This window comes from Oncorhynchus kisutch, linkage group LG17 (assembly GCF_002021735.2).
Source record: "Oncorhynchus kisutch isolate 150728-3 linkage group LG17, Okis_V2, whole genome shotgun sequence".
NCBI classification, from domain to species: domain Eukaryota; kingdom Metazoa; phylum Chordata; class Actinopteri; order Salmoniformes; family Salmonidae; genus Oncorhynchus; species Oncorhynchus kisutch.
The window spans coordinates 38,101,367-38,121,212 of record NC_034190.2 but is presented as its reverse complement, the minus strand read 5'-3'; the positions used below and the strand labels follow the sequence as shown (position 1 = coordinate 38,121,212).

Below are 19,846 nucleotides of genomic sequence, written 5' to 3'. Positions count from 1 at the left end.
AAATGTATCACTGGTCACTTTAAACAATGCCACTATATATAATGTTTACACACCCACAAGGGTGCGTTCTCAGCCCTCTCCTGTACCATTGTTCCTGTTATTACTCATCTCATACAGTGGGGAGAACAAGTATTTGATACACTGCCGATTTTGCAGGTTTTCCTACTACCTACTTAAGCATGTAGAGGTCTGTAATTTTTATCATAGGTACACTTCAACTGTGAGAGACGGAATCTAAAACAAAAATCCAGAAAATCTCATTGTATGATTTTTATTTTATCAAGTGTACCTATGATAAAAAATTATGCTTTGTAAGTTGGAAAACCTGCCAAATCGGAAGTGTATCAAATACTTGTTCTCCCCACTGTATGTATATACTGCACTCTATACCATCTACTGCATCTTGCCATCTTTATGTAATACATGTCTCACTAGCCACTTTTATATGTTTACATACCCTACATTACTCATCTCATATGTATATACTGTACTCAATACCATCTACTGCATCTTGCCTATGCCGTTCGGCCATCGCTCATCCATATATTTATATATTCTTATTCATTCCTTTACACTTGTGTGTAAAAGGTAGTTGTGTAATTGTTAGATTACTTGTTAGATATTACTGCATGGTCAGAACTAGAAGCACAAGCATTTCGCTACACTCGGATTAACATCTGCTAACCATGTGTATGTGACCAATAAAATTAGATTGTCAATTTACTCTAGAGCCTAAATTAAAGATTTGCCTAGACACCTGAAGTAATTGTGTATGTAAGGAATATCGTTGATGGTGGAAGAAGGTGAGGACCAATGCACAGCATGGTAAGTGTCCATCTTTTTAATAAAGTAAATGAACAAAACCGTGAACGAACGAACGAACGAACGAACGAACGAACGAACGAACGAACGAACGAACGAACGAACGAGTTCTGTCTGGTGCCGATACAAACACTCAACAGAAAATAATCACCCACAACTCAAGGGTGAAAACAGGCTGCCTAAGTATGGTTCTCAATCAGGGACAACGATTGACAGCTGCCTCTAATTGAGAACCATACCAGGCCAAACACAGAAATACCAAATCATAGAAAAACAAACATAGACAACCCACCCAACTCACGCCCTGACCATACTAAAACAAAGACATAACAAAACGTCAGAACGTGACAATAGATGGCTTCGTTGTTTAACAACAAAATCGACGCATGCGCAACTATGGGGCAAAACAGATGGGATTTGCTTAGATTGACAGCATGTAAACTGTATATCATCTCCAATATTTATTGAAAACAAATACATTTGCACAATGAGCACTTGTATCAAATACAGTTGTTGGTTAGCTAGCTAGTGAATTTTTTGACATATTAGCAGACATGACAGTCAAAACACCTCAAAATAAAGCATGGATTCAAGAACAAGATAACATTTGCTGAAATGAGCCATCTATGAATCCCCACTTGGCAGCTTCTTGTCATTGTTGCTAGCTACAGTATCTGGCCATCCAGAATCACAACAACACACTGCCTTCTGCTCCATTGAAGTGTGCGCATTGTTTTCGTGACGTAGCCAGCTAACACGTCTATACGACCAGATAATAACTTTTTATATTTCTTTATTTTTTATTTAACCTTTATTTAACTAGGCAAGTCAGTTAAGAAACAATTCTTACTTACAATGACGATCTACCCCCTGGCCAACTCTAACGACGCTGGGCGCCACCCTATGGGACTCCCAAACATGGCCGGTTGTGATACAGCCTGGAATCAAACCAGGGTCTGTAGTGACGCCTCTAGCACTGAGATGCATTGCCCTAGACCACTTGCACCACTCGGGAGCCCCTCTAAACTTGCAACATATAGGGATACTGTACATACCAGTAAACATTTTACTTATAAAAAATACTGCTGTGGTTTTTCCTTTTCTAGCCAGGGTCAGCAAGCCAAATTATGACAACTCAGATAACCTCATCGGTTCTGCCATTATCATATTAGTTGTGTTTGTTAAAATGTTCACTACATGACCAAAGGTATGTGGACACCTGCTAATCGAACATCTCATTCCAAAATCATTGGCATTAATGTGGAATTGGCCCCCCCTTTGCTGAGTGATCTTAGGCTTGTGTGTGGCTGCTTAGCCATGGAAACCCATTTCATGGGTTTCGACGAACAGTTATTGCACTGACGTTGCTTCCAGAGGTAGTTTGGAACTAGGTAGTGAGTGTAGCAATTGAGGACAGTCCCGTTTTGTGAGCTTGTGATGGCCTACCACTTCATGGCTGAGCCGTTGTGCTTCTAGACATGATCACTTCACAATAACAGTACTTACAGTTGACCGGAGCAGCTCTTGCAGGGCAGAAATGTGACGAACTGAAGGTGCCACGTTGAAAGTCACTGAGCTCTTCAGTAAGGTCATTCAACTGCCAATGTTTGTCTATGGAGATCGCATGGCTGTGTGCTCGATATTATCACCTGTCAGCAACGGGTGTGGCTGAAATAGCCGAATTCACTCATTTGACGGGGTGTCCACATACCTTTGTATATATAGTTTACTTCTGAGTAGTTATGGGAAATGTTGGGATGCAAATGAGAACATGTCCTAAGACTTTCATCATCCTTGAAAAATTAGCCTGTGCAGTAGATTGAAAAAAAGGTGTTTAATAACATAAGATAATGATATGTGAATGTTAGGGACTTATTGTTGGGAAATTATGATTAAATGACTGAACAAATCATTTTAAATGGAATTGTAACTAAGTAAACTTATACTCTGTTTTATTATATCTGATTAACAATATGAGTTCATAAGAAGGGATTGTGTGACACGGACAAGGAGTAATTCAAGTTAATGAACACCATTCCAACTAGGAAGAAACGAATGGGTTGGGGACTGTGTAAACAAATAAGGTCGTTAACCTAACGTTGAACCTACAGAAACTTAGCTCTGGGGTTTTTAGATAAGGCAGTGAGTGCATTCCTAGGTTTTCTGTTAATTAAAACTGTCAGTTCAGTGGTGATCGATAATGTAGAGGGGTCAAAAGTTATCTGGGAGTGTGTTAGTAAGTTAGAATGAACTTTTCACCTCACTTTGTCCCGGTCGAGAGGATGGGATTCTGTTAAAGCAATGAAATGACGTCATGATCTGTATATAAACTGCTGCACATGATTAAGTGGGAGCGCGCTCCGAGAATAATTTCTATTACCTATTATTGAAAGACTGGTCTGCGGCTATTTTATGCAAACAAGAAATCTTAGAAATTCTCATAAAATAGATTAAGGGCTTTCAATTGATGAAAGCACATTGGCATAATTAAATTACAGTAACACTTATATATTTTTCAGATTCACACTTATTCCTCTGTGTCACATGTTATCTACTGTATGACAAAAGCCGCGGCCTTCGGTTTCCACAACTTGTGACATGGGACCAGCGCTGATTGGAACAAATCTTCTTGCTGTTCTGCATCTACTCCACTACTAGATGGAGGAGAAGCAGATGGAAACAACAGGTCGAGGTGCAGGAGGTATCCGAGTTCGTGACAGGAAATTGTGCGTGGCAATTAGCTATGTTGATAGACCTACCCTGTACCCATCTTCCTCTACTACTTCACTGCCTCAGCATACATCTTCTGTACTACTCTGATCCTGGAAAACTCAACATGTCTCCCTCTCACCAGAAGCTTCCGAGCACCAGCACCATGGGCACCCCCACAGCTAACACACAAAACCTTTTAAATCGATACTACACAGTCCTTTGTGTCATGCCCTCCTGCACTCTTCTCACATATAAGAATCTCTCTCCTATACATGCTGCAACATGACCATAAGCTTGTCACCTAAAACACCATAATGGGTCCGGGACAAAAGCTCTCATGGGATAAATTACACATCCTAACTTGACCTTGTTGGGCAAAGACAATGCATGAAAACTCAGCAGGGCAGACAATGTCCTCTCCAGTTGCACCACTCTCTTCACCGGGTCTGTGTCGCACCAAACGGTGGGCATCACAGACACCGGGATTCTTCAATTTAAGTTGATCCTCTTCCAACTTAAAGATGCACTATGCTGAAATTGCCCCGCCATTTCCTGGTTGCTAAAATTCGAATAGTTTGCCTAATTTCAGTTTATGTAACAAAACAATCAACTACAGTGTAGAGAATCATTGTACCATCTAAACCGCTCTGACAAATATTTTCCATAAGCAAAAATATTGCATTTTCAGCTGTTTGATGCTGGTGTACAAAACCAAAAGTAAAAGACGCAAAAACTAAACTTAAGAACATGAAGCATAGAAATAAAGCACACAGAACAGATCTACAGCTTCTTAGACTTGCTTTCAATGCGAATGACAGATCTATAACTCACATTTCTATGTCAATTTGGTTGGGTCTCCCAAAAAGTAACATATTGCAGTTTTAACGCCACCCCGTTATTACACCTTTCAACTGCGCCCTGCTTCGGAGAGCAAAGCAAGTCACAGCTCTTGTCCCTAGTCGTGTGGTCCGGAGCGCTCGCTCCCTCTGGACAGAAGAAACGCAAAAAATAATCACAAATCCACTTCAAGTTGCTTTCACCAACTCAACAGTCCCCAACCTCTTCTCCACCCAACCAGACACCACATATTAATCTGCTAGAAGGCAAGGTTCCATTCTCTCCCACTGGACCAGAATCATCTTTGTCATCACCAGGAGGCGCAAACACGGCAGTCTTCACCGCACCTGCCACTGCAGTTAAGTCATTCTCACTCTCATGCTCAATTTCCTTCTGTAGCTCTTCCATAAATTCTGTGTCACTCAAAACATTTGTCATAGTTTTTTCTGTCCACCATCTTACCCCCACCTCATTGCCACCATACCCCCACCTAAGGGCCACCGAGCAAGTCATTTCTGATATTGTTATGTAGCCGTCATTTCTGATATTGTTATGTAGCCGTTTTCTTTAAAAATCATATGCTGGTAGGGTGTAGCCTGGGTTGCAGTTGAAGGCTGGTCAGTGTAAAGTTTGCGCTTCTGTCATATGGTGGCAACAGAAGGCTGTAACAGCACATTAGGCACCACAGGGTTGTCGAGGAAATCAGCTTTCTCCTTGTCCGAGGGACCTGACCGGTTGAGTCACAAGGCTCTCTCTCCTACCACCGCCAGGCTAATGGCACGGCCACAGCCTTGAATGGCTCCCCTAGACGTCCTGGATAGCCTTGCATCAGTTTGGCCTGGTACACCAGGAGCAGGGACATCACATTCAGAACTCTTCTGAACGTGCGGCAGACAGGTAAACCTTCTGGTAAATGGAAGTGGAGAATCGATGCGCTGTTCCAGGAAGAGAGGTGTCCCCGTCATAGACGAAGAACCAGGGTTAAGGTATTTGGGAAACTATAGGTCAATTACCAGTGGACTGCCGACACCTAGGTCCTTTATGTCCCTGACCTCCATATTGGCAAAATGCCTGGTCTGAGCTTTGGAGGTGAGGGGGTTGACCAAATTGCCCTTGGTTTCCATCATGCATGCTGGGACAGTTGAGAGGAACTGCTTGCCTGGAACAGTACCAGAAGGGAGACGCCGCCCATTGTAAAAGTCCCTGTCTGTGTCGCCGCTCCCCAATGGCTCAGGCCACTAAATGTTGAGTCTCACCGCTGCCCGTTTGCAGTCATCGAGCAGTGAATAGTATCTCTCATCCGGTGACGATGCCCCGCTAAGGGTGGAAGAGGATTTGTCGGCTTGTGCCTTATATTCCATCTCCTCCTCGTCTGCTGCGAAGAGGATTCTAATCCCCTCGCCGTTGTCATCATAGGACGGGACATCCTCATCCCCTTGGTCTGGAGCTAGGGCCTGGGCATGAGGGCCATTAGGGTACTGGTCGGAGGCAGTGAGAGTTAGAAATTTGAAGTTTTGAGAGTTTTGAAGTTAGACATTTTAAAATTATAATACCCTTTGAGTGTAAAAGCTGTTTGAAAAGACAGAATTTTCAGCTCGTTTTGAATGGGTGGAGTTTTGGCCTGCCTGGTGACATCCCCATGCGGTATAAGTTAATAGACCCATAACAGAGAGTTTCAAACCTCTCTGCCAATAACAGGTAGTTTTCAAGTGACATATCCCTCCAATTAGGTCCCTCACTCAGGCCACTCACAGACAGCCCTAGTGAAATTATTGCTAGAGAAATGGCTTTTTGCTCATAAACTATTTATTTCTAACCATTTTAATTTAAAACAATCACAGTAAGGTACTTAATTGTCAACTAGAAATGATTTGATATTGATATATCAATAGCTTCATTGGAGCTTAAATGCAGTGGGAATCTATTTGTTTCCATTTTGCCAATATTTCACCATATAACATTTTTATTCAATGTAGAAATGTAGAGCTAGAACTATCACTGAATAAGATCAGAATATTATATGGTATTTATGTTTTCCATTCATTTATGGTTGTCTGCATACAGTTGGATGTACACAATATATGGACTGGGACATGGATCTATCTCAACATAAGTCCACTTTTGAGGTCTGAAAATGTCTCACAAACTTTGATTTTGGAGTGTGATGACCCTTTACAAGCCGAACAGAGCCTCATTTCTGAAGGAGTTTAAAAGAAAACAGGATAAATATAAAAATCAAGTTTTGTTAGGTTTACTTCAGCACAGATAATTTCTCTAGATTCTCAGCTGGATTTCCTCTTAAATTTGAATTAATTTTGGATATACTTTAGTCACTTCATCACAGGCAGCACTGAGAGAGTGAGAGGGCATTAGTTCAAACCATGTTATACCAACACAGCCAGAGTAAGAACTAAACAAAACGTAACAGTGCATATCAACTATATAGTTTTAGGTTGTCCCAAATGGCACCCTATTCCCTATTTAGGAAACTACTTTTGACCAAAGCCGCATAGGGAATAGCCCACTAGGCACAGACGTCAGTTCAACATCTATTCCACGTTGGTTCAATGAAATTGGGCACACCACGTCATTTCAACGTGGAGAATTGGGTAACATTTGGTAGATACTTTGATCAATGAGATTCCAACCTATTTTCACACACTCAAAAAGACAGACAAAAGTTTGTTGAATTCCCAATGTGTTATTACTATGCTTTCAGAAAATGTCACGAGAATTATGTTCTCAATGTTCATAAACTGAACTTCAATTAAACTACTCAGTATGGTAGAAATGTTCAACAAGAATTTGCAAGATTCTTGTTGAAATGAAACAGACAGAGGCCAGCCTACAATAGTCAGCAACATTTATTTACGAGAGCTCTGCTTATCATTTAATGTACATTGGTTTATATACCTCTCATTTCATCATAAATGTCCCTCCTCCTCTCAGACAATGACAATATAGTTTACAAGTCTTCTCCTACATTGCTTATCACATCCTGCAACATGTTACACAATCTACTGCAAACCCAAGGTTTCTCCCCTCCCTGGATGGGGAGACTTCCTTCCCCGTTATCAGTTTCACAGTGGTCACAAGTTGTCTGCCACAGTTCCTTGCCTGCGAACAGTCCCTCTTTCTCATGGTCAAACATTCTTCATCGTTATACATTGACAGGGTAGAATTCTGTTAGGACTATATCTATCATTACTTTAAATGTATACATAATTTAGTCATTATACATAAAATTCTTAACAATCCACCCTTTGACTAAATATTAAACATTTAATCACACATCATTTTTATTAGAATTATCCATTATACTCAAAATCAACCGCACAGAAAAACAGTATATGTATTTACAATGACTGTTCTAGGCCTACATCAGAATCATAACTCTTGTCAGGATTTTCGTTATAATCTTCATTAAAAAAGTCCAAAACTAACATCAAAACAAGAAGGAACCTAAACATTAAAAATGGTCTCATCTAACATAGGCTCCTCGTAAGTGAAGGAGCCGGGTCCATCTACTAGGTCTGGGGGTATGTATTCATCATTCCACTGGTCAGAGCTCGGCATCGGTCCGTATCTCACCATCTGATGTGTCATCGATTTCTCCAGAGTCCTGGAAATGAGACCGCTCACGCATGGAATCAAACAACATCCGCACAAAACTAACACAGTCACACAGGTGAAGGTTGCCCACAACACAGTGATCATGACATTTTTCAATTTTCCAAACCAACTCGTCAGAGAAGTATCCACCCCAGAGTTTTCTGCTAATTCAGCACATTGTTCCAAATATCACGCACCTGTTATGACTTCTATGAATGGTGAGTGGAGGAGTCAAGCGCAGAGAGCAGGTAATTCCGTATGTGGATACTTTTATTCCAAAGACAGCGGAGACACGGACATGCAAAACACAAGGGCGCATGAAACAACCCGTCCAAAATAAACAGGACTAAAACTGTCCGGAAAAATAGAGATCACACTAACTACAAACAAAACTAACTCAAAACATTGTAACCAATTAGACCCAACTAACAGAAACAAAAGGAAATCAATGGCAGCTAATAGGCCGGCGACGATGACCGCCGAGCGCCGCCCGAACAGGAAGAGGCACCATCTTCGGCGGGATTCGTGACAGTATCCCCCCCCCTGACGCGCGCCGACCCCGGCCTCGAGGACGACCCGGAGGACGAGGCGATCCGGGTGGAGGCGGTGGAAATCCCTCAAGAGGGAAGGATCTATGTACCCAGCACCTCTCCCCTGGACAGTACCCCTCCCAGTCCACGAGGTACTGCAGGCCCCTCATCCGGTGTCTCGAGTCCAGAATAGCTTGTGTACGCCGGGGACCCCTCGATGTCCTTCTTGTAGGGGACCAGCTACCACCGGCCTGAGGAGAGACACATGAAACGAGGGGTTAATGCGATAGTAAGAGGGAAGTTGCAATCTATAACACACCTCGTTTATCCTCCCGCTTTGCCCTCTGGTGAGTGGTCGAACACAGCTCGAAAACGGCGGGTGAACTCCAGGTAGTGGTCCCGAGCCGTGTCTGGGCTGTTCCAGACAGCGTTGGCCCAGTCCAGGGCCCTACCCGACAAACAGGAGACGAGGAGGCTCACACTCTCCTCACCCGAGGGAGTCGGACACACGGTAGCCAGTGTGAGCACGAGCTGGAGCAAAAATCCCTGGCACCCAGCCGCCGCTCCATCGTACTCCTTCGGGGGGGAGAGACGCAATGTGCTGGACCCAGACGGCGACGTAGGTTTAGTGGGTGGTGTCGTCTGTGGGGGAGCTGCGGTAGACGTCGGTAGACCACTCCTCTCCCATCGCTCCATCCTCTCCATCATCTGGTCCATCGCTGAACCGATCCGATGGAGGACAGCTGCGACGACGACGACCGCCACCCGAACAGGAAGAGGCACCATCTTCGGCGGGATTCGTGACAGCACCCCTCCCTTCTCAGCTAGTAGCATATCTAATGTTATCCTATTCTGCCATGCCATCAAACTAGTCGCTTCTGTCTGGTCTGCCAATCCTTTTATTGCATCTCTAGTATAATTGATGAAGCGCTGTTGATTATAATATATATAATTGATCCAATCCACATTCTTATTGAGAGTTGACCAACAGAAAATGCTTGATTCTAATCCTGCTAAGATCTGATTTCTTGCTTTAAACTCGTCTGGTACCCCAATATTATCAATATATACTCTATCGTCAAAAGACCCAGATGGAGAGCTTCTTTTTTCCCATCTTGCCAACACTATGTCATGGTGTTGGATGAGGGTGAAAGGCATTCCTAAATGTACAAGGGCACATAGGCCTGTCCAATTCGTAGACAGATTCGGCAATAACGTCATTCCCCCACACAACCACCAGACGTCAGCCCTTGCCCTCTTTATCTTACTGAAATCCCCAGATCTCAACCAGCCTGTCAGATCCCTCATAGTCTCATCAGTTGTAACGTTCTCTGTCCTGTTGCATGTTCTTACTTTCCCTATGTCCCATCCGTGTGTGATGTATCGAGCAATACAATAATAACGTCCTCCTGTAACTGTGAAAGGGGGAAGTCTGGATGTCCTGGGCACATGGGGATACATGCAGATCACTGAAACTGTCATTGTATAGCTTCCCTGCCTTCATGAACAGCTTTACCATACAGGCCATTCCCCTGGGTGAATCATTTCCATCAAATGGAAAGGGGAAGGGGATAGTTGTCAACTGAGGTTTTGCTGTGGCTCAGGCATAACCTTTTTCTTTCGCTACTGATCTGGCTGTATAACCATAACAAGTTTCCACCTCAATTACTTCCTTAAGATCTTTCGTCTGAGCTATCCGCCCCGGCCCGTGGCTCTTTACGACTCCACTGTCAGTATCTGTTTTGTCAGGGGCTCTGCTTGTATTGGCTGACTAAAGAGCTATCACCTGCCCTAACCGCTTCTACCCGGAAGGGCACTAGGGTATCAACTGAAACCTGATCAAATCCAACATACCATAACCCGAGATGCTCTTCCTTTACGGTTTTAATAGTAATTCGTACCTTTACGCAATATTTATCTCGATCCGGATTAGAGTCCAAAATCCTCACCTTCACTGTACTTCACCTTCTTCCATCTCGGATGGGTCATGATGTATTAGGACGATGGCTCCCACAATAAGACAGCTCAGACCAATCAGCACTCCTGTAAGGCCCCACCCTTTCCTGGAGAACATATCCTCAGCCAGAGGCCAGCCCACACTTTCACTTCTACGAACGCACACAGGGAGGATAGGGTGGGGTCAGGGAATCTTCGTTAGAGAGGTAACCCCCGAACCCGATTGGTATTCAGTTCTTCTCCTAACTCTGTGATTGTTCGACAGTGTGAGTGTGTCTTACCCTCTTGCAATGTGTGATATGAACCCCGGTAGCTCTTTCAGCTATTCTCACCGTGAAGGCTGTTACCAGGAGTACTTGGTATGGCCCCTCCCAACGGGGCTGCTTCCTGTCTATTCTCCTCAGGGACTGGATTGAGTGTGTAGCGGTATTTATTAGAGAGGGGTAACGAAAGATTTTGTTCGGGCGCCAGGCAGGTATTAACCATGCCAAAAGGAAAAGAGTAGAATAGAGAGAGTACCACTACCAGACCCACACACATCAGCAGAAGAGACTGCCTAGAGGGTAGCCTGTTTACCAGATAGCCAGTGGAGAGAAAAAAAGAATACACACCATATAAAACCCACATCACAGCACAGGGGTAACCCAAACAAGAATACCTCATACAATAATACTAATACTAATAATGGCAGAGCAATTCAACAGCAACTTCATACAAGAACGAACCCAGTCATCAACATAGGATTTGCAATAATCTGTATTATTTTCTAGTGGATGATTGCAGAGGGTATGAATGTGGGGGGTGTTCATCGACACAACAAAGGCCTTAAAAATGTCCACAGTCTTCTCGGCCCCATGTCATTAGTACACCCCACCTCAATACAGTTCACATAATATACAACTTGCAAGCAACCTACTAAAATGTCCATCCAAATACTTCTGGCAGGGAAATAATAGTCCAGCTCTAATGAACTTCAATGGGAAGTGCATTTGAAAAATAGAGTCTGTTGCAGGGTAAAGCACTGGAATGAGAGGGAAGAGAAAGAGAGAAAAAGATAACAAGAGAGATCTTAGCTGTGGTCTTCAGGCGTGCAGGTGTACTGTCTGACTGTCCGATGGTTTGTATGTTAAAGCTTCGCAACAATGTTGCTACTAATCTATGCGATCCATAACGGGCGCGGTCTCAAACGAAAACAACCACGACCTAGAGCGATTACACCGATGATTGAGTTAAATACTCTATAAACTACACACGCTGAAAACAAACAAAACTTCTGCAGCACAGCACACACAATCAAACTGTCGCGCCACCCAAGAGCCCCTCCCCAAAGAGCTGAACGAGCTCTCTTTATTTCCTCCTTCCTTACTGCTCATGCGCTCTTGAAGTGGCAGCGCACGGTGAAGGCTCCGAGCAGATTTCGTCACAAGTGAATCACCTTCTCCTGTAATTCACCTGTAGAGCATAAAATCTTGGACATACAGGTTTAGTTAACCTCTAGTGACTCCCCATCCCGCGTGAGGGAGCGTAATCATCGACTGACACTAATTAGCATAACGCAACAGACATAAATATTCCTATTCATGAAAATCACAAGTGAAATATATTGAGACACAGTTTAGCCTTTTGTTAATCACCCTGTCATCTCAGATTTTCAAAATATGCTTTACAGCCAAAGCTAGAAAAGCATCCTCGGCTCTGCCGAACGTCCCATGTTCCCCCCCAAAATGTAAAGGGGCTCCCTCTCCTGGCCACGCTGCAACGATCCTCTTCCTGTGAATGACTGGACCAAAGCGCAGCATGAGACGTGTTCATGATATTTTATTAAAACCAGAACACTAGAACAAAGAATAACAAAGAGGAAAACGAACAGTTCTGTGAGGAAACTAACTATACAGACAACAACTACCCACAAAACCCATGTGGGCAAGAGCTACCTAAGAATGGTTCCAAATCAGAGACAACGATAGACAGCTGTCCCTGATTGAGAACCATACCCGGCCAAAAACAAAGAAATACAAATAGATAGAAAAAAATAACATAAAATGCCCACCCTAGTCACACCCTGGCCTAAATAAAATAGAGAATAAAAGACTATGGCCAGGGCGTGACACCATCAGACACCCACAACTGTGATTAACGTGCACTGTCCCTTTAAAATAAAATTAACTCAACCTGCAATTCCCTTTCCCGACATGGTTCCACGTAATGGAAACAGATAATGTTTGGAGTACATTAACTTCCTGTTCAAATTCATTGGTGTTACCTAAACAATCAAACCAAAAATCAATAACTAGGAACTATCACAAAACTTTTACGATTCAACTATTCAGACCTCCCTCTCTTACAGCCAAATATAGCCCAGTGAGCGCCACCAACCAGTGATGCCCACCTAGCAATTTTGTTGCTAGTTTTAGCATCGTTTCAGACTACCCTGACAAATTTAGCAACTTTTAAAAATGTATTTGGAACTTTTAGCAACTTTTTAAAAGTGACTCAAAGCTATAATGCATGCATTTTCCCTCTAAATGGAACAAACAATTCTCTCTGTCACAACATCATTGCCTGGCTGCAAAAGTGCATTGTGAGTGATGTCAGCAGCAGGCGCTCAGCCCGTACCCAGGCAGCAGCAGTTTCAGCAAATTGCAAATCATTGTTGGCTGACAGCAGTAGTACGGGTTCCACAAGCCAAACCCAATGAATATAGTTGATCACAAATGTTTGATCTTGAACAGAACTTATAACATCAATCAAAATTGTACTGCCAGAAGTACAGAAAAGAGTGAGAGTCTGTACCTGAACAACTGTCAAATCAATTTGAGTAACGTTATTGTGTATTCTACGTAATGACGCAACTTACCCTGAAAATGAGTTGGCAACACTGCAACCAACTCTTTATTATGGTGGAAAATAAGTATTTGGTCACCTACAAACAAGCAAGATTTCTGGCTCTCACAGACCTGTAACTTCTTCTTTAAGAGGCTCCTCTGTCCTCCACTCATTACCTGTATTAATGGCACCTGTTTGAACTTGTTATCAGTATAAAAGACACCCTGTCCACAACCTCAAAACAGTCACACTCCAAACTCCACTATGGTCAAGACCAAAGAGCTGTCAAAGGACACCAGAAACAAAATTGTAGACCTGCACCAGGCTAGGAAGACTGCAATTGGTAAGTAGCTTGGTTTGAAGAAATCAACCGTGGGAGCAATTATTAGGAAATGGAAGACATAAGACCACTGATAATCTCCCTCGATCTGGGGCTCCACGCAAGATCTCACCCCATGGGGTCAAAATGATCACAAGAACGGTGAGCAAAAATGCCAGAACCACACAGGGGGACCTAGTGAATGACCTGCTGAGAGCTGGGACCAAAGTAACAAAGCCTACCATCAGTAACACACTACGCCGCCAGGGACTTAAATCCTGCAGTGCCAGACGCGTCCCCCTGCTTAAGCCAGTACATGTCCAGGCCCGTCTGAAGTTTGCTAGAGAGCATTTGATGATCCAGAAGAAGATTGGGAGAATGTCATATGGTCAGATGAAACCAAAATATAACTTTTTTTTTACCCATTCAGCATGCAACATTTTCACAAAAACAAGAAAAGCATTCAAATAAAATCATTTACCTTTGAAGAACTTCAGATGTTTTCAATGAGGAGACTCTCAGATAGCAAATGTTCAGTTTTTCCAAAAAGTTTATTTGTTTAGGACAAATTGCTCTGTTTTGTTCATCACGTTTAGCTACGAAAAAAACCTGTATCCAGGAGTGTAATTATCCCCGCAGCTCATTAGCATAACACAACGTTAACTCTTCATGAAAATCACAAATGAAATGAAATTAATATGCTAGCTCTCAAGCTTAGCCTTTTGTTAACAACACTGTCATCTCAGATTTTCAAAATATGCTTCTCAACCATAGCAAAACAAGCATTTGTGTAACAGTATTGATAGCTAGCGTAGCATTTAGCGTTAGCATCAGCAGGCAACATTTTCACAAAAACCAGAAAATCATTCAAATAAAATAATTTACCTTTGAAGAACTTCGGATGATTTCAATGAGGAGACTCTCAGATAGCAAATGTTCAGTTTTTCCTGAAAGATTATTTGTTTAGGAGAAATCGCTCCGTTTGGTGCGTCACGTTTGGCTACCAAAAAAAAAAACGAAAATTCAGTCATCAAAACGCCGAACTTTTTTCCGAATTAACTCCATAATATCGACTGAAACATGGTAAACGTTGTTTAGAATCAATCCTCAAGGTGTTTTTCACATATCTCTTCGATGATATATCGTTCGTGGAAGTGTGCGTTCTCTTCTGAATCTCATGGGAAAATGCCTCCAGTTGAAGATTTACACACCAATTTAGACAAAGGACAACGGACGGACCCCTGGTAAATGTAGTCTCTTATGGCCAATCTTCCAATGATATGCCTACAAATATGTCACAATGCTGCAGACAACTTGGGGAAACGACAAAGGGCAGGCTCATTCCTGGCACACTCATATAGCCATATAAGCCATACAGCCATATAAGGAGACAATGGAAAACAGAGCCTAAAAAATTCTGCTCATTACCTGTTTGAAGTTTCATCTTGGTTTCGCCTGTAGCATGAGTTCTGTGGCACTCACAGATAATATCTTTGCAGTTTTGGAAACGTCAGAGTGTTTTCTTTCCAAAGCTGTCAATTATATACATAGTCGAGCATCTTTTCGTGACAAAATATTGCGCTTAAAACGGGCACGTTTTTTTATCCATAAATTAAAAGAGCGCCCCCAAGAAGTTAACAGTTTCAGGGCCATGGGCTTTTCTCATGATGGAAAAATACAGAATAACATGAAGACAGAAACTGTGCAATTGGGTTGGGGGGGGGCACATTCAGAACGTAGTGTTGCGAGAACAAACAGTCTTTTGTTAGATAACAGGAGCCAGGTGCGAGATAACGGTATCGAGCATGAGCGCATAGATATTCTTCACAGCAAGTTACATCTATCAACTGGAGCGCCCGGGGGCTGGTACCAGCTCGTTCGACAACAATCAACGATAGGCTGGGTGAGTCTAAACCACGCCCAGTCTCTACTCTGAGAGGCCAGCTCGGAAGCAGGAACTAATACTGTCATCAGGGTATATTATAATATCTTTGTCAGTTCTCTGATTTGCCCTGCGAGGTGGGACAGAGAGCCCGTATATACGAAAATTGCATTTACCACTTATTGCTTAGCTAATAAAAAAATACATAGTATACAATCTGTGACTCATTGTCATATTTATCCTGACATCAGATTCCAATTGACACAACTCTAACAACTGGTGCTGTCACTGATAAAACTTAGCTTGATGAGGTCCATGTCTAAACATGCTTTAAGACCTAGCATTGCAGGTGCTCTAGTGTCAACAACATAAACGTCTAACATCATGTCACTTTCCTTGTATTTGCATTTGAAAGTGCATGTGCCTTTTACTAGGAGCTGTTCACCACCATAACCAGTCAGTCTGCACGTGGCAGGCTGTATGTAGCTTGCACTCAAGATGTCAAGCTGCGGTACTTATTCAGAGGAATAATGTTAACTTGTGCACCAGTGTCTAGTTTGAACTTTAGCTTTGTGCCTTGTTCCTATCTCAATGTCAGCAAAGGCTTGCCACTGTGTCACTGAATCAATAAACAGTTCATCAGCGTTTGACTTTTTGACATTTCATCTTCACTCACTGTGTGTACTGTTTTTCCACGGTAAGCTCTGCACACTTTTGCAAAGTGATTCAATTTTCCACATTTAGTACACTGTTTACCTTTAGCTGGGCAATTTCCTTGTTCGCCATGCACTTTGTATCCACAATATCCACATGTTTTGAGTCTGTGTCGCTCTGTTTTGGAGTTACGTGTCTCACCGTTCTAAAACGCGCTCTCTGTGCACCAGAGGTGTGCTTTGATATCTGCCTGACTGCGTGCACTGCTTGTTCACGTGATGCGCTCGTGCTGCCGCGCGAAATAATTTTCATCTGAGCTAGCTCGTGAGATCTGGCTATGTCGATAGCTTTGTCCAGCATTACCTCAGACCCAACATTCAAACGTTTATTTCACTCGCGGTGAGTGTATTCCAAATACAATACGGTCCCTGACCATCTCATCCTTGTTTGCATAATCAGTCTTTCACAAGCAGACGCAGCTCTGTCACAAACTGTTCAAAAGACTCGCTAGCTCCCTGTACTTTCTCATGGAATTTGAACCTAGCGACAATCGTATTGGTCTTCGGCGCAACATATGCTTCAAAACGATCGTAGTATATTTTCAGTACCTTTGATTCAGCCTCGGTAAGTGTCCATGTGTTGTAAATATCTCTCCCTGTTTCACCGATCCAGAGGAGCAGGTTGCTGCATTTTTCCTCTTCTCTGTCATTCAGAGGACCCGTGAACATTAGCTCCACATGCTGTTTGTACTTACGCCATGCATCGGGTAAGTTTGTTGACTCCCAGTCCATTCGAAGGAACTCCAGAAAAATCCATCTTGTAAGACCATTTACTCTGACAACATGTCTTATTTTGCACACTGTACAAAATAATAAAATGCAGTACTACAGGATATTTCTTAATGTAGCTATAACTGACATGTTCACGTACAGCCAACCAGGATCAAACTGACCATGACCTAACCGTTTGGGTGGTCTTAACCAATCATAGCACAGTATGAGATGGCGGTCAAATGCATCCAATTACAATTCAGTATGTTTACACGTATGAATAGTACAGCTACCGGCTTGTTCATTATGAGTTGGCTGTGGTTGTCCAGGTAGACCTGCTGTCAGGGCAGTTAAGCCTCGTTCACACTGGCAGTTTGAAGTGACTCAAGTCCTTTTTTTTTTTTCTTTGAATTTTTCTTTTTCCTGCAGTTTGAACAACCAAAAAGAACATGGATTCAGATATTTGAAGCCACAGATAAAAATCTGATTGCCTTTCATGCGACTTGTCTCTGAATGGTCAAATATGATTTATTTGCCCTCAAGTGTTTTTGGCACATCTTGTGGCTTGCTAGCTACTCTGTTGACAGTTTGACAAGAACATGTGGTTAACAAGCTAGCTAACTAGCTTGTTAATTGTTCAAACAAATTAGTGAATGTGCTAGAAAGCTAAACCGCAACCTAGCTCGCTAGCTGACTGCAGTGGCTAGCCAAAAATGGCTTTGATCATCTTATCCTTTGAGGCTTTAAATGTGTTCTTACACTATGATTTTGAACATTCCACGTCTATTTAGCTTGCTACATAACTTCAGAGTAGGAACCACGAGCACCACCACCAATCAGCCTACATACACACATCGTTACTATGACAACAACCATAGCCATGTCAGCAAATGACTGCTGTCTGAACACCAAGAAATCCGATTTAGTCACTTGTAACTTACTGTTTGTAGTCAGTATTTCAAATGGATTTTAAAGCAAAACTGATTTGATCTTTCAGGCCTGCGGTGTGAACAAGGCTTTAGAGCCTGCTTTTATGTAGAAATAAGTGACTCGGACTAGCCTTTTAGGGGCCAACCTCTTCATGTTGGAGAGAAAATTTTAAGTTTTAAAGCAGGTTTTCTGCAGTTCTATACATTTTGCAATTTTATTTAAAAAAATATGCAATTCTCTACTCAACCTTCCACAAGATATAGTCCCGACACAAATCGAGGGCTTCTACCCAACCGGTTGGTCGTTCGTTCTACCGTTTCGGTTTCTAGAGACACGACCCAGTCGTTCAGTCTTTTTGTTCTGTGTCTATGGATGCGACCCAGTCGTTGACTTTTTGTTCTGTATCTATGGACGCAACCCAGTCGTTCGTTCTAAATGTTCCATTACCATATTGGCTGGCAACGTTATTATCCCTTGCTTGCTAGCTAGCCCAGGAAGGCTAATTTATAGTCACGTCAAAAAGTTCAGCCAGAATAACAAAGTAGCTGCATTTGTTAAAGCTGTTTCCTAGTGACATTTATTGGGATACATCCATAACAATGAGCTGAGGCGCGATTTCGCCTGGCATAGAAAATGTGCTAACTCGTCAGGACACTGTTGTTCAGTGGCGCTAGCCAACAACACAGCTAACGCAATCACTTCAAACTGAAGCTGGAAAGACTGCAAACCAGCTGCACTTCGTTTCGTTTGACATTTCTTTGCATATATCCATAAAAATGATACCAGCTGATTCATGATTTCAACTGTCTGTCTCGTCCCGACTCCCGTTAAGTTTATTACTATGGGACAGCTGGAGATCGAATTTGAATATTGAAACAATGTTGCAAATGTTGGAGACAGACCGCAAGGTTTATACAAATCTCCGTGGTAGAAACCACATTTTTGTCTAAAAGAAATTTGAGATAATGTCTAGATACTTTTCAGTGTTCTTGTTCTCAAATAGCCTAACTGTTTAAATAAAGGTGAAATAAAAAATACAAATAAAAAAACTATGACCAATCATATAAGCCAGATAGGGTTATCATGTACATGCCCTTATATCAGCCATCAGTAAAAAAAGTTTTAAAAAAGAGGGTGTCTTCTCCTGCATTCATCAGCAACAGAGCATTGGGGCAGGCACATGTCTGACAGCAATGTGTATGCAATTACAATAATGAATATGGTCAATAAAATAAAAGTTAACATAAACATACTGTTAACACGTAGGCTATGGTGTAATGGAATGTTTTGACATTTATGTAGGTGTCATAACAGCCATAAAATAACACAAATATGCCACAACAGGTCTAAATATGTCATTACAATGACAAGTTGTCAGCTTTTATGTCAAATGACATGTCAAGTAAAGTGTTACCCTTTACTTTTACTCAAGTATGATAATTGGATACTTTTTCCACCACTGCTTATGTCACCTTAATGATATCTGAGTGAGAGTGACTAACAAAATCAATGGGGGCCCCCTGGAGGTCAGGGCCCCCTGGAGGTCAGGGCCCCCGGGGTCGGTATTCGGCCATGATTACTATAAGTTTAGATAACTGGATAGATTCATTTACCAATCTAAAAATGGTTAGCTGACATGGCTAATTGAGTGACTATCAGTGACAAAACAAGAGAAACTGCTGATGCTCAACCACATTTTGAAGTACATTAAAGTGTCAAAACAGCCAGTCAATTAATCAACGCATTACTGACTACTGGTGAACCACGGTGTCTCGCGACCCCCATTTCAGTCCCCAGTATGTATGCTGCAACAGCTTGTATGTACCAGGGGGCTAGGGTCAGCCTGTCTTATCTGGTGCACTGTGAGCTCAATCATGCTCCCACTAATTTCTCCCCCAACCCCACCCTGTTACCTAACACAATCAAAGTGTACATCAAGACAGAGAGTAGAGCTTATAACAATCATCATTTAAAGTTCTATTGAATCGAATCAAAA

The 19,846-nt window shown here is 42.4% G+C and overlaps 1 long non-coding RNA gene across 3 annotated transcripts; it reads right to left on the bottom strand.

The window, feature by feature from the left end:
• Nucleotides 1-7,217: 7,217 nt before the first annotated feature.
• Nucleotides 7,218-17,901, bottom strand: LOC109908475 (uncharacterized). Of its 3 annotated transcripts, none has more exons than XR_004203619.1 (2): nt 16,759-17,901; nt 7,218-8,764 (listed from the first exon to the last, which is right to left on the bottom strand). It is a non-coding gene; the product is annotated as an uncharacterized LOC109908475 (long non-coding RNA). The 3 variants fall into 3 exon arrangements; XR_004203618.1 differs by having other exon boundaries at nt 16,905-17,764; XR_004203620.1 differs by lacking the exon at nt 16,759-17,901 and adding an exon at nt 16,253-16,751.
• Between the last annotated feature and the right edge of the window lie 1,945 nt (nt 17,902-19,846).